This window comes from Meles meles, chromosome 6 (genome assembly GCF_922984935.1).
Source record: "Meles meles chromosome 6, mMelMel3.1 paternal haplotype, whole genome shotgun sequence".
Classification (NCBI taxonomy): domain Eukaryota; kingdom Metazoa; phylum Chordata; class Mammalia; order Carnivora; family Mustelidae; genus Meles; species Meles meles.
The window spans coordinates 9,308,674-9,332,660 of NC_060071.1; the positions used below are offsets into that span (position 1 = coordinate 9,308,674).

General features: G+C 43.8%; 1 protein-coding gene across 1 annotated transcript in view; it reads right to left on the reverse strand.

Moving 5' to 3' along the window:
* The window catches only part of AGBL1 (AGBL carboxypeptidase 1), a 452,999-nt gene that overhangs the window by 394,034 nt on the left and 34,978 nt on the right, over positions 1-23,987 (reverse strand). The gene's annotated exons all lie outside the window — the stretch shown is intronic.

Below are 23,987 nucleotides of genomic sequence, written 5' to 3' on the forward strand. Positions count from 1 at the left end.
TGTATATCCCTGCCAGGGCTCTTGTCAGTCTCTTGGTTTCTACTTGGGAACCCTGGTGACTCTGAAGGGTGGGCTGGGAGGGGCTGGGACGTGGGCTGAGTGAAGGCAGCGCTGCAGCGAGAACTGCTTCAAACACTCATGGCCCTGGGGACACACAGGAAAACATTCACAGGTTGGAAAGCCGTGCTGGTTCCTTACATGGGGCGGGGGAGGGGGGCAGTTATGTCATGATTTTTCTGCCAAATTCACTGTTTCATTCTATGGAAGAATTTCCCAACCTTTGCAGCAATGGGAGGCAGATGAGAATGAAAATCCTTTGGCCCATGTCTTAGTGACTTTTCGGTTTGTGCCCTGAGTCTGAGAAGGTCATACAAAGACCCACTCACTGGACAGAAGAAAACTTCAAGGTTAAGGACACAATGGTGTGATCTGGAAGGGAGGGTTTATTGCTTGTTTGCTTTTTTTTTCCTTTTTTAAGAAAAGGAGTATTCTGCACAGTCCTAGTAACTTATCCTTAAGGCCTGTTAAAGAGTGATCTGTTTCCCCACCTGTCTCCCCAACCCTGAGGATTGGGGGAACAGGTCAACAAGGCTGGATCACCCTTCCAAGATTACAGACATGTAGACAGCGACTCCCACCCAGGACCCGCACTTCCCACCCCTGCTCCCTGCACACCTGTTATTCTCCTGAGTCTCCCACACCGGCCCTGCCCTGATCTCTGCCCATTTGATGAACGACACTCCTCTTTGCAATGTATTATCTAATACTGAGCAACAGGGAGGCAGTAAAAATAAAAATAATAAGTTAAACTAAAACTAAACTGAAATAAAAATCTAGCATTTAGAAATCAGGGCTTCCCACAACCGACAGAGGAATCCTATGGTATCAGTGGTCTGGGACTCACCAACCCCGGTGCAAACCCACAGCAGGGGTGACCCCAGCTCTGAGAGAGCAGCACAACCACACGGCACTCGGCAAGAAGGTGAGGCTAGTTGTCACCGATGGGCCCTTTCATTTATCCTTCCTGACCATGTTTCCTTCTAATCACCTTTCGGCTTCTTCAGCCCGTCTCTTTATAACCCCACATCATCTGGCAACCATGGAAGAAACATACTGAAGGACCCCTGGGTGGCTCAGCTGATTAAGCGTCTGCCTTAGGCTCAGGTCATGGCTCAGGATCTTGGAATCGAGCCCAACATTGGGCTCCCTGCTCAGCAGGAAGTCTGCTTCTCCCTTTCCCTCTACCCCTCCCCCTGGCTTGTGCTCTTTCTCTCTCTCTCTCTAAATTTAAAAAAAAAATCTGAAAAAAGAAACACATGGAAAGAGTAACTGCAAGCCCCAAGACAGTGTGCCAAATCTAGGAGCCACAGTGTATAAGGCCTGGGTTGGGCTGGTGCAAGAGGAAAATCAGTCCTGGGGGTCTGGGGGATAGTAAAGTGGCCACATCAAGGGGGTCAGCAGAGAAGGAAGCCTGGAAAGAAGGTACCCAGCCCCATCCCGGATCACAGGCCCGGTCTGTGAGGTGACCCTGTGTTTCTGACTTGCACGGCACTTTTGTTTTGGGGAGTTCACTGCAGAAGTAATGATCCATTAGATCATAGTTTTATGAGGGACACACGAGAGGTGGGGAGGGGTGGGCAGCAGACAGACCAGTCAGGATGACATGAGGTGACAAGGCCAACAGACAAAAGGGTGGCGTAGAGGGAGGATGAAGCAAGAAGGGTTGAAGGGAAGCTTGGAGCCTGGCTGCGCGAAGCCGGAGGCTCCCGAGCCGCATGCTTGGCCGGCTGAACCACAACTTTCGTGCCAGCAGGTAAGTTACGTGCACACGAACGTCAGAGAATGACTGGTGGAGTGGACAGCATCAGTATGGCTTGGTTACTCTCTGATGCTGACCAGAAGACTCGAGGTGACTCCCAGATCCAAACCCTCTAGAGAATACCTAGTAGCATGACAACTTAGCAAATAACTATGTAAGGGCAGTGATGGACATAAGGTTTGAGACCATAACCCCGTATCCTAAAGAGATCAGATGCAAGCCCAAGGTAATAAGCCATTGGATTATTACTTTTTTTTTTTTTTTTTTGATCAAAGGGTGGTGGCGAGGATGGAAAAGTGAGGTGAAGGTTGTAAGCAAAGAATTCATAGGATTTGAGGACAGGCTAGTTGTGGAGAACAAAGTAAAGGGAGCAGACAGCCCGAGATGTTTAGTCCAGGTAAATGGGAGAACAAGAAAGCCATTAATCAGCTAAGGAGGGAAACAGAGGTGTTTAGAGAAGATAATCATTTCGATCTGGGATATCCTTAGCTCAAGATGATGGCACAGAGCTACATGGAACTTTTCAGAATCGCACTAGAAGCACAAATACAGAATTCTCCAGAGATCTGGCACTGGGGAGAAGTTTCAGGAGTCACTCTAGTAGCAATGACCCTGGAAGCCAAGGGAATAGACAGTATCTGTGAAGAAATGCAGTACAGGGTTGGCCCCCAAAGCATCTATGTTAAGAGCCTCAGAGAATGTGCAGTCAAGGAGGTAGGAGGAGAGGGGATGAGAGGGCTCTGTTTTGAAACAAAAAAGTTTACCAGTCAGGAGAGGTCCCTGGAGATAAATGAGTCCCCATGCCCAATACATGGAGAAACAAAATGACCAAATCCTCTCTTGGAACTGAAATATTCTGTAGCTCAGATGGCCTCTATCTAGAAATTGCCACCTACAGAGTTTATCGACATTGTTGTTTTATAAATTACCACAAACTTAGCAGTTTCAAACCGTACTCATTTATCTTACAGTTTCCGTGGGGCAGGAATCCATGGCTTAGCTAAATTCTCTGTTTACAGTCTTTTTTTTTTTAAAGATTTTATTTATTTATTTGACAGAGAGAGATCACAAGTAGACAGAGAGGCAGGCAGAGAGAGAGAGAGAGGGAAGCAGGCTCCCGCTCCCTGCTGAGCAGAGAGCCCGATGCGGGACTCGATCCCAGGACCCCGAGATCACGACCCGAGCTGAAGGCAGCGGCTTAACCCACTGAGCCACCCAGGCGCCCCCTCTGTTTACAGTCTTATGGGCTGTAAGCGGATGGGGACTCGGCCAGGGCTGAGTCTCCATCTGAAGGCTCCGCTGGGGAAGGGTCTGCTTCCCCCAAACCACTTCTCGGAGGTTGGCCGCATCATTTCATTGCAGCATTGGTGCTGTGGCCCCTGGTGTCTTGCTGTCTGTTGGCTGAAGACCATTCTCAGCTTCTAGAGGCTACCTGCAATGTGGGCTTCCCCAACATGGATACTTTCTTTACCAATAGGGAGAGTTACCATAGTGCGTGTGTCAACAAGACAGAGTCTTGTACAACACAACATAATCACAGCACAAACATGTCCTCACTTTTCTCATATTCTTTGGGTTAGAAGCAAGTCCCAGGACCCACCTGCACTCCAGGGGAGCAGAATACCAGGAGATGGGATCGTGGGGTAGAGGGTGTCTTCAGTTACACGCACCAAACAAAGCTTCTCACAGTCGTTAGCATTCAGATACCAGGATCCTAATGTTCTCCACACCAAGCCATGACCCTCCCCAGTCCTCCCCTTCCCAGAGAACGGAATACTACTTTTTGAGAAACCAAGTTTGCATTTTCCTCAGCCACCTGACCTGACCACCTACGTCTGGGCACACACTCAAACCCCTCCATTTTGACGTCTAGACAGCTCTTAAGTTGTCCACTCCTTTTGATTTCTGTTGTTTCTGCCCTAGTCCAAGTGCATGGGGGTCTGGGACCTCAATGAGAAATGTGATTTCTAGAGTTTTTAGCCCTTGGTTGAAATTTACAGTTTAATTTCCTGCATAAGAAATGCAAATGAGCTATATGATCATTTTAGAAAAATCAGAAAATACAGTTAAGCATAAAGAAATGGAATAAATGAAAATCACCTATCACTCCCCTAACTACTGCCATAACCCCAGAACAAATCTACCCATATGCACTCTAGGTCCCCTTCAAATTGTTCCTCAAGTTGCAGCTAGGGTGATCTTCTCAAGAACACGTGGTTAGGGAACTCTCCCATTGCTACCCCACACCCAAGCTTGCTCTTAGATGAAAATCCAAATCCAAAACGTGGTCCAGGAGGATCTACCAAGTCTGGGTGCAGCCATCCCTCTGCCTAGCTTTGTCCCACATCACCCTCTCATACGGTCTATATTTCCTCCCCTTCAGCCTTTTGCCAAGCTTTGGTACATGTTCCCATCACTTACCCTCTGTCCTTGCTAATGCCACAGCCCAAAATGCTCTAGGCCTTCCCTTTTCCTTCACCTGCAGCTCATACCTCATCCTTAAAATCCTAATTTAGCTGTCCCCTCCCCTGGGAAACCTTCCCTGACTGCCAGTCTAGGCCCAGGTCCTTTATTGGTGAGTTCATCCTTTCTTCCCCCTCTTCTCGTTGCAATATTCAATTCGTAATTATTCGCTCAGTTGTGTCTATTAATGTCTGACTCCTCTTCCAGCCTGCAAACTCCTGAAAACAGGAAACTTTCATTTTGCATTATTCTACCCCCACCATTTAGTAGTATTTGAATACAGAGCACCATCAAATATTCATGAACTTTCTCCAAAAATGAGTCTCTGGCCCAGGCACTTTAAATGTGCTGTTCATTCATCTAACAAATATTTATTGAGCACCTATGCTGTGCTGAGATAAATGGAAAAAGCAAAGATTTTTGCACTCGAAAGGGTTGAGTCAGCATGAAAAAAAAAGTAAATAGACCATATATTTTTGAATAGTACATTAAAGTTGTATTCTAAAATGTGATAAATGCTAAGGGAAAAACAGAAAAAGTAAAAACAGGGTAAAGACATCACATGTACCAGGATGGGTTCAGATCTAAGAGATCGTCTAAAATGGGCCTCCTATTGTGAAGGTAACGTCTCTGAACAGAGATGCGAAGGAGGAAACAAAGTTGTCATACAGATATCAGAAGCAGCCTATACAGACCCTCTGAATGACAACAGGCTGATTTTTTCCAGGAAAAGCAAGTTGCACGGGACTTCCCAAGCCAAAGAGGGTGAGGGAGGGGAGCGTTAGCTGAGGGGAGTAATGGGGACCATTCACGCAGCACCTGGAAAGCATGGCAAAGGCTTTCACTTCTCTCCAAGCAAAGCATTCCCTATAGGACTTTGAGCAAATGAGCTAACATGTTTTAAGGTTTCTCTGGCTACTCTATTTTTTGAAAAGTAAATGAAAAAGGACTCCAGGGAAGCAAGAGTAGAAGCCAGAAACAGACTAGAAGAGAAACCAGTAGAAAGCTACAAGAAGCAAACCAAATACAGCAACAAACAAAAAGGGTTAGATACCATGGTGAAGGGAGCATTTATCCCAGGAATGCAAGATTGGTTTAACACCTGAAAATCAACCAATGTAATCATCCATCATAGTAACAGAATATAGGATAAAAACCACATTATTGTCTCAACAAACACAGGAAAGGCATTTGATGAAACCCATCAGTTTCATGATAAAAACACTCACCACATTAGGGATAGAAGAGAACCTTCCACACCTGATAAAGGGATCCACTTGAAATTCACAGCTAACGTGACACACGTAGAGAAAGACTGAATGCTTTTTTCCCCCATGATCAGAAGCAAGATAAGGATGGCCATCCTCACTCACTGCCTCTATTTAACATTGTACTGGAGGCTCTGGCCAGGGCATTTAGGAATGAATGAGTGACTGCCATACAGACTGGGAAAGAGGAAGCAGAATGATTCTCTACTTACAGATGGCTTTGTTTTGTATATACAAAGTCTAAAAGAATCCACCAAAAAACTCTCAGAACAAGTTCTGCCATGTGGCCACAAAAAAAAAAAAAAAAATCAATATACAAAAGTGAATTGTGTGGAATATTACTCAGCCATCAAAAAGAATGAAATCTTGTCAAGAGGGTATGATGCTAAGCAAAATAAGTCAGTCAGAAGAAGACAAATACCATATGATGTCACTCATATGTGGAACTTAAGAAACAAAACACAAGAATACAGAGGAAGGGAAGGAAAAATAAAATAAGATAAAAACAGAGAGGGAGGGAAACTGTAAGAGACTCTTAACTCTAGGAAACAAACAGGGTTGCTGGAGGAGAGGGGTGGAAGTGGGGGGATGGGATGACTGGGTGATGGGCATTAAGGAAGGCATGTGATGGAATGAGCACTGCGTGTTATATGCAATGGATAAATCGCCAGTTTCTACCCCTGAAACCAATACACTAAACTGAATTTAACTTAACTGAATTTCAGTAAAAAAATTTTTTTTCAAAAGTCAATTGTAGCTTGTATACTAGCAATGAGTAGTTCAGAAATGAAAATTTTAAAAAAGCAATCTCACTTGTAATGGCAGCAAAAAGAATAAAATTCTCAATAATAAATTGAACAAAAGAGAACAAAGACTTTTACACTGAAAAACAGAAAACATTGTTGAAAAAAATTTTAAATGTTTAAATAAACAGAAATTACCTAAATTTCAGCTGTCACCAAACTACTGCTATCAATCCCAAACCAGTGCACCCAGACACACTCCCGGCCTCCTTCAAACTATTCTTTGGATACAGCTAGAGTGATCCTCTCAAGAGGAGTGTCGATTTATTTTGAATTTAGAGCTACCTGGACTTCCTGACAGCTTAGTATGAGAATAACATTAGCTCAGTTATTTCTCTAATGATCCCCATTTTAAAGATGAAGGAACTAATCATGGTACACGAACCTGCCCGACGAAATGTTAGGAAGCAGCGGAGATGGAATTTGGCCGTGAGTCCGTCTGACCCCAACCTCTGGGCACTTAACCCCACTACTGGGCCCACAGAGCTTTCAGAGAGAAGGAGGAAAGTGGCCAGAAAGAAGGAAGGGAGCAGTCCTAATAACTTAACCCTAAGGCTTCCCGAGAGCTGGCTGCCTGGGATATGGGGGTGTAGCAGCAGAGACAGAAAGTGGTGGGGGGGCGGGGAAGTTGGTTAATAACAGGTGCATAAAGCAGGAGGACGCTGACAAGGGATAGAACACGTTGCTTGCAGAGCACAGGCGCCCAGAACGCCATCTGTCACAGTCCCGGCCTCCTGCCCAGCTTGAGAGAGAGTAGCAGGATGGATAAAAGCAGGCACGTACATGCACACACGCACGTGCGCACGCACACACACACACGGGGCTGGGTTACCAAGGAAAATGAATGGCAAATGGATCTTGCCAATCACCATTTTCAAGGGAGAGATGACAAAACAGAAATGCAACCCAAGATGGCCCCTGCATCATGAAAGAAAAGAAAAAACCATGAATGCATAGTGCACAGTGCAAAGGTTGAGCCCATCTTGTGCCCAGCATGGAACAAGTCCCTCTTTCTCTGGGGGTGGGGGGGAGGGCGGGGAGGAAGAAAAACAATCCCTGCTCTCCAGCTCTACCCAGATGCTGCCAAAGACAGCTCAAGGGAGCCATCATCCATCCCTGAAAATTTTTTTGGAAGGTTTTATTATTTGAGAGAGAGACAGAGATAGCGACAGAGACAGAGAGCACAAGCTGGGAGGAGAGGGGGAAGCAGATTCCCCACGGAGCAGGGACACCCGCCCACCCCCACTGCAGGGCTCAGTCCCAGGACCCGGGGATCATGACCTGAGCTGAAGGCAGAGGCTTCACCGACTGAGCCACCCAGGCGTCTCCATCACCAAAAATTTTTATAAGAGAAATTGAACCCCAGACCTCAGCCTGACTTGGTGAGTAATGGTCAGCAGGGAGTGTGACAAGAGGTTGCGATCAAGGCTGGGAGGACCCCGCCCGCTTGGTCAGAAGCAGCAGCTCTGCAAAGCGGAAATGGTGCTGAAGTACTTCCAGACCCAGGGGCAAAAGCTTTGGAGACTCCCCAAGGCCAGGACGGGGAAGACGAATGCCTGAGGGGAAGGAGAAGAGTGTGGATTCCAATAAGCTCTTGCACATTCCAGGAGTCCTTCTCTACATGGGGGTGTAAGTCTCACGTTAGCACTTAAAGCAAATATTACCCTTGAGCTTTCTTAAATTATTCATAAAGTAAAATATACAGGGATGTGTGACTATAATCCTCTACTGTAACACATATATAAATGTATAATGAGTACAGTATGTAATTATGCACATATATGCAAAATAAAATGTGACAGAGCGTTGGCTACATTGCTACAGTACAACTGTTGCTCTAGCACACACGTAGTCAAACCCGTGTGATACAATCCACTCTAGAAATGTCTGGGTGCACAAAAGGAGAGACGGGATCCCTAGCTCACTGCAGAGCACAGAGCAGGGACCCAACAGAGAGTTCCTGAATAGTTCGTGAACGCATCACAATGCACCTGATTTTGCTCCAGCTAAAGGACAGAACAAAGACAGGCCTGACCCTGATGGCCTGCTTAGCTGAGGTATAACGGGGGCCCCATGCTCGGGACCACGACTTGGCACCCCCCAGCGGCAACACAACCAGCACTGCAAACGGGGGCCATTCCCAGAAAGAGAAATATTGTTATGATTCTGTCCGCTCACATGAGCCACCTATTATGGGCAAATTCATAAGCAGATTCAAGGCAATCTGGGGCTCAAGGGAGGGGAACGGGAGCTATTCCTTAATAATTACAGAGTTCCGTCTAGGGTAATGAAAAAGTTTTAACAACAGGCAGTGGTAAAGCGTGCACAACACTGGGAATATAATAAAGGCCACTGAGCCGTACACTCAAAAATTGTTAAAATGGTAAATTATATGTTATGCGCATTTTACTAGAAAAAAAAAGTTGTCATTGGATCTAATGGTGAGTCATCTCTCTTCAAAAAACCACTGTGGTCTTTCGGGAAAGAAGGTAAAGAGGATGCAAAGGCCTGCAAAGTGCTCCCTCTCTTGGCGGGACATGGGAATTGCACCCGAAAAGGTCACCCTTCCATCCAGGCAGGGGACTCCCCAGCCGGAGCGAGCATCAGGATCCTCTGAAGGGCTTGTTAACACAGGGTGCTGGGCCATATCCCCAGAATTTCTCACTCAGGAGTTCCAGGCTGGGGGCCTCAGAAAACACACTTCGACTTCTCAGGAGCTGCTGCTGCTGGTCTCCGAATCACTTGCACAGCACAGATCCAAGCCGCGGGTGCTCAGTAGACCTGGCTGAGGGGAACACTCCCGGGGCCATCTTCCTTTCAGGCCAAATGCTCAGGACCCTCAGTGATGCCTCCTGCCGGCGCCGCAACTCCTGGGCCTCCAAGCAAAGATTCATGAACATCCTTCTCTCTGAACTAAAACTAAGGACTTAAAAGTAGATCCAAGAGTTTTCAGAGACTCTTTCCTAACTAGAGCCTGAGGTTCAGACAGTAGAGGCCCTTACCCACTTACGTCTGTCTCAAAGCCCCACTGTGACTGGGGGCTCGGTTCTTGACTGACAGGATTAATGCCTGTAACTCCCAACATCCTTAGAGTAGTTGTTCTCTCTTCTAGAAATCGTAGTCTTCACTAAACTCAGATGATAGGGGCGCCTGGGTGGTTCAGTTGGTTGGGCAGCTGGCTCTGGATTTCAGCTCAGGTCACGATCTCAGGGTCATGGCATCCAGCCCCCCATCAGGCTCCACACTCAGTGGGGAGTCTGCTTGAGGATTCTCTCTCTCCCTCTGCCCCTAACCACCCCCCCACTCTCTGTCTCTCTAAAATAAATAAATATTTTAAAAATAAAATTAAAAAAAAAATAAACTCAGATGATAGCAGCAATCCCACTTCCTTAAAGGATTTGGGTTTATTGCCAACAAATCCAACAGCCTCCCAGAGAACGCGAGACATGTCATGCTCTTGAAATTCCCCTTCACACATCACAGTCTGGTGTTTTCCTGTTTTTCCACAGGTTTGAACACGCAGTCTTTCCATTCTCTAGAAAGCCTTCTGTATCTTTTCCCATCTAGCTAACTCCTACCCACCTCCCCACACCCAGCTCAAGTTCCAGCTTCCATAAACGTCTTCCTCTGAAGAACTTTCTCTTCGCGCAGCCTTTGTACACTAACACAGACATGATCTATCTGTATATTTAGGTCCACATTCAGATCGAAGCTCTTGGAGGACACAAACTATGTTATGATCTTTTAAGTCTGAACATTTACCATAGCTCCTGCTCCACAGTCATTTTTAAATATACGTTCGGTGTGTAAATAAATTAATAGGTGAATAGGTTGCAAAAATCTTCAGCTAAACTTAAATGTACCTTAATTGTAACCCCATATTATCTCCAGAAACCACATAAAGTAAATATCACAAAGAAGGGTTTTTTTTTTGTTTTTGTTTTGTTTTGTTTTTAAGGATACCAGGAGTGAGCTGGAGTGGTGAGAGGAGGGCAAGGGGGCAAAGAAGTTACTGGGTGGGCAGGGGGTACGGGGTGCTGCTAGGCGGGTTGCTCAGCTCTGCTGAGAACAGGGACACGGCCTAACGATTCCTCCAGGGCAGTCGAGAAGCTTGTAGTGAAGCCTACAGTAAAGCTACCAGTGGAGGCCCCCTGCTTTGTTTCAGAGCCTCCAGAGAGCCTGGATATCTTCCCAGACCCCCCACCACTATAAGCCTCAGCTGTCGATCTTCACCCAGAAGTGCCGCGGAAAGTTTGATGTCTTGCCTAGACTGCAGGGGAAGAAATTTTTCTTCTGCGTATAGCTGTGTTTCTATTACACTTGGAATTACTGAATTATTTTCATCTATTGTACCCTGAGCAAGTCTTGACCAAAAGGATGGAATGGTGAGTGGATGGACAGAGGGATGCATGGAAAGACAGTACAACAGATACGCGCTTCTCATTCAAAGCAAACTTGTAACATGAATTCACATCCCCTCGTCCCAAAACTCCATTAATTTCATTGGGGAAATACAAAGACAAATAATTCCATGAACTGTGGAGGTAGTGGGAGGAGGAAGCATCGGGCAGCTAAAGGTTTTAGCAAATTTCAGAAGACAAGAACTCGAAAGTCTACTGAGGAATGATACTGGGAAGGAAGCCGCAGCTATGATGGGACAGCAGAGAGGGCCAGAGCACACGTAGGGTTCCATCTCTCAGTCAGAAAGCTGGAAAAGCTGGGGACCAAAATTCTATCTCACCATCCACTCTCATCTGAAACAACAGTTCCCTTTTTTTTATGATTTCTCTATTTATTCTGAGAGACAGAGGGAGTGTGAGAGAGTAGGGAGGGGCCGAGGCAGAAGGAGAGAGACTCTCAAGCAGACTCCCTGCTGAGCACAGAGCCCAACGCAGGGCTTGATCTCAAGACCCTGAGATTATGACCTGAGCCCAAACCAAGAGTCAGATGCTCAACCAACTGAGCCACCTCCGAGCCCCAGCAATGGTTTCTTACTCCTGAGTGATAGGCAGAAATTTTATAAGGGAAATCAAAATTCAGACTGCCGTTTCTGGAATCAATATCCTAAAGGACAAGCCTTATGACAATACTTTCAACACTGAGTTATCAGTTAAAAAACAAGTGTTGTATCTATCTCAGGTGAGATGGTACACGGCGACTTTCAAATACAAGCCTAGCATTTTTTGATGGTGTGAAGCTCTCCGACTGCTGAGAACATGTTCTGTCTAGACTAGCAAACAGACTATACCACGAAACATTTCTGCACATTTCGCATTCCCCTCAGCCTCTTGGAGCCCTTTTTCTTTTTTTTTTTTCCAATATTTCATTCATTTATTTGACAGAGAGAGAGATCACAAGTAGACAGAGCAGCAGGCAGAGGGAGGGGGGAAGTAGGCTCCCCACTGAGCAGAGAGCCCAATGCGGGACTCGATCCCAGGACCCTGGGATCATGACCTGAGCTAAAGGCAAGGGCTTAACCCACTGAGCCGCCCAGGTGCCCCTCCTGGAGCCTTCTGAGGGGATTGTTGGACAGTTATTTATGCCCTCGCCTCAGACCCATTATGCAACCTAATCTTCTCCAGGGAAAGGATGCACCCTCGTAAGTCTTGTAACACCCGACACCAAGGTTTTTGCACGGGGTAGGTCTCCAGGGATGTTGTCTGAATAAAGTTTACCAGCTTCCAAATTGTGGGGTAGAGAACAATTTTGCTGGCACAATGGGCTGGCCTCTTTACCTGGGTTCTCAAAAACACGATAGGGAATAAGGACACTGAGTCTTTGCTACGTTAAGGATACTAATATGTTGCCCTCAACATAACAGAAGGTTCTTCCCTGTTTTGAAGGTGGATTGGTAGTCACTGGAATCCACTGAGCAGTCTGTGCAGCAAGCGCCACGCCAAGCCCTTCTTCCTTATTCCAAATCTACTACAACAGATCTGAGGTTGTCCCATTTTACTATGAAGAAACTGAAATTGGGGAGATGAACAAACTTTCTCAGAGCAGGTATTTAAAACCAGGTTTTTTTTTAAGATTTTATTTATTTATCTGTCAGAGAGAAAAACAGAGAGCACAAGCAGGGGCAGTGTCAGGCCGAGGGAGAAGCAGGCTCCCCAATGAGCAAGGAGCCTGATGCGGGACTCAATCCCAAGACCTTGGGATCATGACCTCAGTCGAAGGCAGATTCTCAACAGACAGAGCCACCCGGTGTCCCTAAAATCAGGTTTTCTGATTCCAAGTATGGTGCTGGTTCTACAGTACAATGACTTTCTTCTAAGAAATTGATTAAGAAAGAAAAGCAGAGGGGCACCTGGGTGGCTCAGTGGGTTAAGTGGCTGCCTTCGGCTCAGGTCATGATCTCAGGGTCCTGAGATCAAGCCCCACATCGGGCTCTCTGCTCAGCGGAGAGCCTGCTTCCCCCTCTCCCTGCTACTCTGCCTACTTGTACTCTCTATCTCTATGTCAAATAAATAAAACCTTTAGAAGGAAGGAAGGAAGGAGGGAAGGAAGAAAAGCAGAGGGACACCTGAGTAGCTCTGGATGTCAGCTCAGGTCTTGACCTCAGGATCGTGAGTTCAAGACCCACACTGGGTTCCACACTGGGCATGGAAGCTACTTAAAGAAAAACGAAGGAAGGCAGGAAGGCAGGCAGGCAGGCAAGCCAAGAAAAGGAAGAGGTGAGGAAACAGGGTCACATGTAAATGCCCCTTCCTCCCCTGTCCAACACAGAGTTTAGTCTTCCTGGAACTTCTGTGATCAAGTTAAATGGATGGTCTCAAACTGGCCTTCTTTGCCTGCTGGCGCCTCCCCCCATGTGCTCAGAACCACATGCTCTTGTGCTACAAAGGCCCTAGGAGAGAAGGAGCTTCCAGCCCTCTTGGACCCAGGCAGCATCTAAAGTGGCTAAGAGGACAGAGTCAAAGCTTCTGAACCTCCACATAAATGCATTTCAACAACAAAAAGGTGGCCCAAAATTCCCAAGGTGGCCCGAGAGTTGGACACGTTCTACATTTGCAGATAGGCATCTTGATATCCTTCAGTGATCTGTAACCCTGCACCTCCCCACTGCTCTTCCCATCCCGCCCTCCAGCCATGTGGTGTCTCAGGTGGTGCCTGATGCGTGCCATGGGGGTAGAGATGAAGACCAGATGCCATCACCGATCCCTGGACAAAGCTTGCTCCGTGAAGCTGGACAACAAGCAGTCTCTGAATGTTGAGGAAAAAAAGGTCTGTCAAGACCTTTGACCTTGTCTCTGTCAAGACCATGTCACAGAGTCATGTGACACCATCATCTCTGTGGACGGACAGATTTCTAAAAGTCATGTGCTATTTAAAGCAGCTCCTACTCTATGGTCAAACATCTCAGACGTGGGCAGCAGGAAGCTGCATGTGCTTGTTAGTTAAACCAGTTTAAAAGACCAGGAAGATGAGAGTCAAATGGCATCTTTAATCAACACCCTGCCCAAGATGGCCTTCCCGGACATGAGAGCACAAGAAACTCTCCCACTACCTGAGGATGACATTTCACGGGTGACCCTTCTCTCTGGAAAAGAGAGGAAAAGATCTGGAAACTTTTATACACAGAATCCTTCAATATGTTTCCTAGGTGTTAGTGGACCCATAGATAAGTCAACAGTGGTTCTAGGACACCTGTAGACCAGACTATCCCTATGTATTATTAAAATTGCATTAGCCAAGGGGCACCTGGGTGGCTCAGTCAGCTAAGTATCTGACTTCAGCTCAGCTCAGGTCCTGGGATGGAGCCCACGTCGGGTTCTGGGCACAGCAGGAAGTCTGCTTGTCCCTCTGCCCCTCCCTCCTGCTCATTCTGTCTCCCTCTCCCTCTCGAATAAATAAAATCTTTTAAAAAATAATAGAAGATAAATAAAATTAAATTGCATTAGCTGAGTGTGATGGTAATAGTAGATATGCATTTTAATCACATATAATTTATTCACACAGACTAGATAACTGAATACATGCTTAATATACTTTTGATTATCAGTATATTAGTAGATATATAACTGTACTTACTACATCATTATTATATGTCATGCCCTTATAATACATGAAAGTGTTTGGGTGGGAATTTGAATAAGAAGACTACATCCTCTCCCAAGTTAAAGAAATCCCGATTCTTGGCGGCAACACCGTGATGAAAATGAATGAAAATACGGGTGGCTATTACTCTTGCAGAATATGATGGAATTAAGAAGTACCATAAAGTTAACACCTTTAAGCAGTGAAGCTTGGGGAGTAGCTCCCCCTCCAGGGTCTGTAGTCTGGGTAAATGGTAAGTCCCCTTGCCTAGAAAGACACGATAGATGGTATGAAAGAAGTGTAAAGGACTGAGTAGACTTGGGAAAGATATTTTTCCCTATCTTGATTTTTTAAATCAAGAGAGAAGTTTCATTTTTTAAAAAAGACTTATTTATTTGAGAGAGAGACCAATGGAGGGGCAGAGAGAAAAGTAGAGAGAATCCCAAGCCAGCTCCACAGAGCGCAGAGCCTGATGCAGGGCTCCATCTCACTACCCTGAGCTCAGGACCCGAGCCGAAACCAAGAGTCAGATGCTTAATGGACTGCACCAACCAGGTGCCCGAGAGATTCATTTAAAAAAAAATTAACTCTCCAATCCATCAGTTGAAGGACTCGGCTTCTTTTTTTTGCCTCGACTTCTACGTGCTATCCCCTAAAATAAACGCAACCCACATAAGGCTTTAAAAATGAAGAAATGAAAACTCAGACTGTTAGACAAACCTTTCAAAATACCTTGTTGGGGGGTATCTGGACCTTCCAGCAACAGAGTCAACAACGGAGATGTGTGTGACACAATGAACAGCATTCATATGGGAACTGGATTTACAGAATGATCTTTCTGTTGGAAATCAATCCAGTCCCCAAGTGAAGGTCATCTTTTCTATGATAAATACAACAACATCTTGGCTTTTGCAAACTGGGTGGTTTCATCAACTCTCTGGCATGTCAGAATCTCCTGTGTTTATTTTAACAACCCCAATTGATAGGATTAAGTGGGCTTAAAGATTAAATGCCTTTCTAGGGTGGGTTTCCTACATTTGCAGAGTGTTTGTTGACGAACAGAATCAAATTCAAGTAACATAAATCATGGGAAATAATTTTCCTTGTAAACAACAGGAAAATGTTTAAACTTTTTCTAGGGAGGCCAGAATTTTTTATGTTGCTAAAAACCTGCTTATAAATTCATTAGTCAGATTTACTCTATTCAAGCCATGTAACTTGTAGAAAAGTTCACCCAAGACAGACTAAGTCAGCGGCTGAGTAATGTCACAGTTTCCGTAACAGTACAATGTTGTGCATGAAAGAACCAAGTGCTTGGTCCCCTAAACACTGGGATGTTAGCACTCCTGATACACAGGCATCAGATGAGGACTATCCAGCACATGGTCATTCATTAGCGCCCTGAGTCATCTTGCCCTTTGGGTACCAACAGCCAACTACATGTGACTATGGTCAAAGGTCATGAGAGGCTCAGAGAAGTTAAGTCCTCTTTAGGACAACCTACAGAGAGAGGGAAACTGTCATGCTACAATCAGCAGGTCCAAGAGGCTGTTGTGCTGAAACCGACCCCAGCAGATGCTGCACGTTCACCAAAGTGTGGGAGGCCCTTCACACAACTCCTCCCGGACTGAGATGGGCTGAAGAAATGGTAATACGTCTCCATGACATATCTACGCAATTTGTCTAAGGAACAGGGTAGCGCTCTGTGTTTTTGTTGAGTGAGAATAAGCAACTGGCAGAACAGTAGGTAAAATTCAACCTTAAAAAATAAAAGGTAAACAACAAAAAAGCAAGTGTGTATAATGATATACACACGTATGTACACGTGAACATACGGGACCTTTGGTAAACATTAAGAAGATGAGGAAAGTATACCACAAGTTCTACTGAGCAGCTCTAGGGCATAGCACTGGTATTAAAAAAGGAGCATTTCATAATTTTTCTAAAAATTATACTATTTTTATTTCCTATCATACTGCTGTGTGTATCAGTCAGCTTGGGTTGCCATAACAAAACACCAAAGACTGTACCACTTAAAGAGCAGAAATTAATTTTCTTACAGGTCTGGAGACTAGGAGTGGAGATAAAGGTCCAGCAGGGTTGGTTTCTGGGGAGAGCATTCTTCCTAGCTTGCAGATGGCTGCCTTCTTGTACCACCTTCACCTGGCTTTTCTCGGATGCGTGCACCCCGGTGATCTTTCTCTTCTTCTTCTTTTAAGGCTACTGGTCTTATCAGATTAGAGCCCTACCCTTATGACCTCATTTAACCTTAATTACATCCTGAAAACCCTATCTCCACGGCCAGCTGCAATGCGGTTAAGGCTTCAACATATAAAAATTGGGAAGGACATGATTCAGTCAATGTTTCTTTAAAGGACGTGATTAGCAGCCTGCCCAGCATTCATCTCCTTCCAAATGGAACCTCAATTTCGCACAGGTATCGACTTATCCTCCATGTAGCCAGGTGCTTCAGGGAGGGCTCATCCATTCTCCTTGCTACGGATTAGTTCAGCAATAAGGCTGAGACCCAATTCTAGCCAAAGACATGTGAGAGATAGTCTACTGGGGGATTCTGGAACAAGCTTCTTATCGCCTAAGAAAATGCCCCAGGAAGAAACAGTCACACCTTTTTTTAAGGATACTTTCATTTTAGATTTGAGATCTGCACCTGCTTCAGCCATCCTGTGACCGAGGTATAAAGTCAACACTGAATATGGCAGAGGCAAAGAAGGGAAAAACCTAACCCCTTCATTTTGTCACTGAGCCACACAGATCAACTACCTACAGCTGACCTTCCAGACATGTGAAACAATGCAATTTCTTATTGCTCAGATGATTATAAGCCAGAGTTTGTGCTGTGCACAGCCATAATCACCATAAATGATATAAGGGCTAATAAATACTTAGGATGGATCTTTTTATTTTAAAAAATCACTTTCTTAGGAATTTACAACGTATGTTAGTGTACTAAAGACTGCCAAATCTGTTTTCAAAATCCTTTTGTATTTGAACCAAATCTCCCCAAGTTTATTTGCTTATGGGAACCTTTTATGTTCTCTTCAGTAAGTCCTATTATCTTCAACAAAAGAAAATAATTGTTGAAGGACTCCCCCAGGCCATAGCGGGGATAGAGAGAGCAATGTGGGAAAATGAAAGTCTGCCCTGAAGGGACCAGAAGCAAAAATTCCCTAAAGAGGAAAGGAAATGCTTGAGAGACTTTTAAAACCTGGGATGTCCGTTTTTGTTTATGGGGTTTTTGCTATGCTGCCCTAAAGTTTAATGATCATCACAACTATCTTCAGTCCCAAGTGTTCAGTAAAACCTACTATGCAGACATTTATCAGTGAACACCAGGGGTAAAAAGATACTTAATTTTCTACCAGGTTTGGAGTCAAATTTCACTTTGATCCAAAGGACATGGAATCCTAGCAAGCCAGATAATTTTCAGACTTTCAATGATCTGTCTATGTAATACTATATACAAATACTATACATACATATTTTATTGATATATATTTATATATATATTACATAAACACATATATATATTAATTTTCTAGGCATCATTCTGGTGGGGATATTACATTTGGGATTCATCTGATGAACTTCATAAGCTGAACAATGTTAAGTAAGTAGTAAATACTAATTAAAACTACCAAATCCTAAGAAAAATAGGCAATGCAACATGACCTCCCTTCACAGCCATCACAGAGAAAGGCATTTCTATCCATGGTGTCTCATTTGGTCCAAGGTGACCACAGGCAAATTCAGTTAATCAGAAATCCGAAACACTCTAGCCACAAGACATTCATCAAGGTACCCTGCAGACACGTTATCATTACTATGATTTTTATAAGTATTTATGGGATGTTATGATTCACATGTCTTTCTCTATGAATTTAGAAAACCCATCAGGACAGAGACCATATCTATTTCTACTCACCATCCCGTCCCAGTGCCTTACACAGGATCCAGCTTATTGTAAACTCTTAATAAATGTGTGATAAAAGAATGAATCCATCAGTGAATACGGCATTTAAAAACTCTCATAGATCAATTGGAGAAGTGCATCACTCATGTTTAGTGACTGCAATAAAGAATAAATATATGCCCATTATAAAATAATGTCTACAAGTAGAAGAGAACACGTCAAAAACAGTATATTTGTATCAGATTCTGCAGAAAGACATGACAAATTATGGAAATGTCTATCTTTCCTTATATGTGTTTGTTGCCTAAAACTTGGTCACTTGTTCCTTTTATGCATATTTTGGTGGGGGTGGGACTAAGATTAAATCACAAGGCAGAACTGGGGGGCGTGGGGGACAGTTCTGGCACTCCCTTTGGAATGAAGGGCTTCTTGTTCTGTGTCCAAGTACGGGCACATCCCCCCCTCATGCTAACTACCCATCAAGGGATCAGGAATCCATCCCATAATTCATCTTGTCTCTTGAGTGATCACCAAGGTCACCATAGGTTAATTAGTTGTAAAACTGGTTAATGTTTCAGGAAGTTAGATCTACGTACACAGGGACATAGACACAGAGCGTATTGATTTCCAGAACGCTTTCCCTCTAAAACCACCATCACGGAAATCCACAAGTCCATTAAACTGAACAAGCCTCCTCTTCGGATTCAGAAAGCAATGCTCCCATCTGGCAGGGCGCGTGGGGAGCAGAGGGAAAAATGTGGGAGGGAGATCTCAAGACCGCAGCTAAGTAGACACTGCCCACGGCACACTATTAGTATGGATCACTCTTTCTTGTCTTTTCTTTCTTTCTTTTTTTTTTTTTTTTTTTTTTTTTGAAAATGCCGCAGCACAGACACAGTTTGACAAATGAGTGGGAGCATGGAGAACATTGAGGAAGATGATTAAGGGAGTGGAGTAATTGATATATGAGGAGAGAGGTTTTTGGAAAATCTAATTATGAAGCAACCCAAATGATGAGTTTGCTGAGAAAGTGCAGATGTACTTCGACTTGGCACTTAGCAGCAAACTCCAGAGCAGGTTAGGAACCAAAGGACTTGTTCCAACAAGATGTGAGGAGGAGGGAAAGGAAGAAACAAAAAATGGGAATGTCGAGACCCAGTGTCAGGACAAAAGTCCTCACAGGAGAATGTGTTACTCTCTAAAGATCCTCCCCCAATGCTGTCCCTCTCCAGACAGAGGACAGTGAGCAGACCTCAGTTTCTCTCTGCGATGTCCTCCCTTGGCCTGACGGGCTAGCAAGAAGAGTCCTGTCACTCCCAATTAGTGTGCTTGTTTATTGCCAACAGCAGACGGTTAGAATAAATATGGACAATATTCCTACCTTAATAGATTTTGAACAACCTTCAGGCTCTGGCTAAAAGGTTGACCTACCCTGAGAGGGAACCCCAGGCACGACTCTTCCCGGGCTGGATTTCTGCATGGTCTGAAGAAGCACAGCTCCTTATTCTGAGGGCTAACTACTTCTCCGTCCTGTCAAGGCTTTCCAGCACCCAAATGAGACTCGTGGAGCCAGCCCCCTGCTCTGTGCCTGAGTGCAAGTCTTGAGCGCCTCAGGTTTACCCATTAAGCAAAAATTACTCAGAATGAAGAGGTGGCACCATCTCAAGGGAACTATGGAGTCAAGACCAGAAAGAACCATGAGGAGCCAGAATGACACTTTCCATCTGCGACCTTCTCATTTGAAACAAATGGTTACCTGGCTCTGTTGAATTGTTCTGAATTCCAGTGGAATGAAGCAGTCTTTGCTTAATGGATCAACCTCCCATTCCTATGATAGTGTTCCTTGGCCCTGGTTTCTGGACTTATGCTCCGCCAAATCCACTAGCCTTCATATGGTCACCTCCTCTGCCGGGAAAGGAATGGTTTGGGGAAACGGGGCAATAATAAGGGACCGATTCACCTGCCTCTCAGTGACTCTCAAAATAGAGCCAGGGACAGCATTCCCATCTGGCATGAAAGGAACTCCCAAAATTTCCTTAGACAGCCATCACAATAACTGGTGTGATCAAATTTACAAATAAGTCAAGGTGATGTTATATATGTGCTCATATTTATTTATCTTTCAAAAAAGCCAAATTAGTTTTTTTAAAAATAATTTTTAAGTACTTTTAAGCAAAAGAAAAGGTCAATAAACTATAAAAAAAATCTATTTTTGGTATTTATCATGCCTGCTCTCAATAGAGAGGTGAGCTTTTAATAAAGGTAGCACTAAAACCAAAGGAAGCCCCTGGCCTTCCCAAAGACAAGGTCAAAGCAAAGTCTTTGAAGCCAAGAAGGTGGTGCAGAAAGGCATCCACAGCCAGAGAAAAAAGATCTGCAGGTCACCTGCCTTTCCAAAAGCTTAAGACACTACAACCCTGACCACAGCCCAAATATCCTCAGAAGGGCGCCCCCAGGAGGAACAAGTCTAACCACCATGTCATCATCAAGTTCCCCCAACCATGAAGAAATAGAAGATAACAAACAACACAACTTGTGTCCATCGTGGATATCAAGGAAAACACACCAGATGAAACAGGCTGTGAAGAAATTTATGACATTGATGCGGCCAAGGTCAATACCGTGATCAGTCTCCTGACCTTGAGACTTTAGAAGTTGCCAACAAAATTGAGAGCATCTAAACTGAGTCCAGCTGACTAATTCTAAAGATGGATATTTTCACCATAAAAAATTAAATGAATAAAGACAAAAGATGGAATGAATGGGTGAACCAACAGACTGCTAAACAAGATGTGTATGTACAACTGATCACACTACATATACTATTTCGTAACCAGGTGCATAATATAGTACTATTCATGATCATGTCCATGCCGTACATTAGACCTCCAAATTTCTTTCATCTTGTGTAACTGAAATTTTGTACCCTTTGACCAACATCTCATTTCCCTTCCTCTGGTCCCCAGCAACCACCCTTCTACTCTCTGTTTCTTTGAGTTCCACTTTTTTAGATTCCACATATAAGTGAGCTTATGCAGTGTCTTTGTCTCTCTGGCTGGCTTATTTCACTTAGCATAATGTCCTCTATTTTTACCCATAATGTTGTAAATGACAGGATTTCCTTATTTTTTTTTAAGATTTTTTATTTATTTATTTGAGAGAGAGAGATCACAAGTAGGCAGAGAGGCAGGCAGAGAGAGAGAGAGGGAAGCAGGCTCCCTGCTGAGCAGAGAGCCCGATGTGGGACTTGATCCCAGGACCCTGAGATCATGACCTGAGCCGAAGGCAGCGGCTTAACCCACTGAGCCACCCAGGCGCCCGGATTTCCTTATTTTTTAAGGCTGAATAATATTCCACTGTGTGTGTATTCCACATTTTCTTCATACATTCATCCCTCAGTGGGCACTTCAGTTATTTCCATTTCTTGACTATTACGACTAATACATCAATGAATGTCAGAGTGCATACATCTATCTGGGGCACTGATTTTGTTTCCTTTGGATACACACCCAAAAGTCTGACTGCTAGGTCATAAAGTACTTCTGTTTTCTAATTTTTTGAGGAACCTCCATACTGTTTTCCATAATGGCTGCACCAGTGTACATTCCCACCGGCAATGTACAAGGGCTTCCTTTTTTCCATATCCTCACCAATACTTGTTAACTTCTGTCTTTTTGGTAATATCCATTCTAAAAGATGGGCACTGATTATCTCATTGTGGTTTTGCTCTGCATTTCCCTGATGATTAGTGATACTAAGCACCTTTTCACAAACTTATTGGCCATTTTTAGTCAACTAATCCTCTACCAGGGTGCCAAGAACACATAATGAGGAAAGAGAAGTCTCTTCAATAATTTGTATTAGAAAAACTGGATATCAACATGTAGAAGAATGAAACTGGACTCTTATCTCACACCATTTACACATTCAACTCAAGATGGATTAAAGACTTAACTATAAGACCTAAAAATGTGAAGCAACTAGAAGGAAACCTAGAGAAAAGCTTCTTGACGTTGGTCTTGACAACAATTTTTTGGTCATGATACCAAAAGCATGAAAAACAAAAGCAAAAATAGACAAATGAGATTACGTCAAACTAAGAAGCTCCTGTATAGCAAAGGAAACAATCAACAAAGTGAAAAGGCAATCGATGGGATGGGAGAAAATATTTGCAAACCAAATGCCTGATAAAGGATATTTTTGCTATTTATTCTAGTGTTTGCCATCAATCTTTCAAATATGCTGATAATGTGACTTAATGACCTTAAGTTTAGACAATGCCCAAGGACAGCTTTTTCAGTAGATGGCTCAGACTGTGCTCCCCAAAGTCATAGATAACCTTTTATCTTGCCTTCCCCAACTATGGAGGAAAATTAAAACACCTTTCTAGGCTCCCTTGAAGCTAGATGTGGTCATATGATAACTTTTGGCCAATGAGTATAGACCGATATCCCCAGGAGAGCTTAATTCATCTTAAGTAAAAAGAGAAAGTCTCACCAGTGGAAAGCAATGTGCCTCATGTCCTCATCCATCTCCCCTCCTAGTACATGTGGACACAATAACCACACACTGAACATGGTGGAAGAGAAAAGGCTGGAAAGAGCCTAATTCCTGATGGCATGTGGTTGTCATTCTGCCAGTCCCAGGACACTGGACCTGGGGTTTCTGAGGCACACCACGGTGGGGTTTTCTGTCGTTCATCACTGTTGTGTTCTTTTCACTCTGTACTTCAGGAACACCAACTATTCTTAGTTAAAAACATCACCTCTTCCCTTTGTATCTATTATTGTCATCCTGATTACATTAATCTCTTTGATCTTCTTCGCGCATTCAGGGTTATCATTTCAAGTCTTTTCTCTAAGTCATGAATTCACTCTTCACTGTTTCTTTTCCATTCCTATTCTGCTCGTTTCATTGGAAAATGAATTTGCACTCATTTTTTTCTTCCTCCACAATATTCTTTTTCAGCTCATTCTCTTGTTTTATCAACTTGGAGCTCTTGAGTCATTGAATTCATGTTCTCTTTAAATTGTTCTACCATTTGCTTCTTAGGTCATGTTTTCTTGAGCTTAGATTCTTCTGGATTTTTTTTTTTTAAGTGCCTGACTTCTTGCTTCTTTTACACAAGGTTCCCCCATGCTATTACTTTCCAGGTTGACTCAAATGGCCTTTTTTGTATATTTGCTCTCTATAGATGAGGTTGAATTCTCCATTAGTCCATTCCCACATTATTTGATATCTGATTAGCTTCCCTTCAGAGTTTCAGCTGGACGACAGACTGTTGTAAGCCAGATCATTGTAAGCTATATCAGTTTTTATAGGCCTGGGTAAGTTATATTTGCTTTCATGCATCCAATGGGAAGAGACAGAGGGGATCCAGGAGGGGCTAGAGCTGGTTGTAATGCATTTATCTGAATCACCAACTTTTCAGAAAACCAAACCCATACCAAATACACAAAATCATAATAACATAATACACAATAAATATACATATGTGTTATTACTTTAATATTAAAAAATGGAGAGTAGATGTTCATTTGAAATTATAATTATTCTACATTTACATAATGCAAATACTCAAATAAAAATAAGCCTTAAAATGACAATTAGCAGTAATTAATAGTAGGTCTAAACAAATAACATGTGTAAGGAAAGTATAATAATAT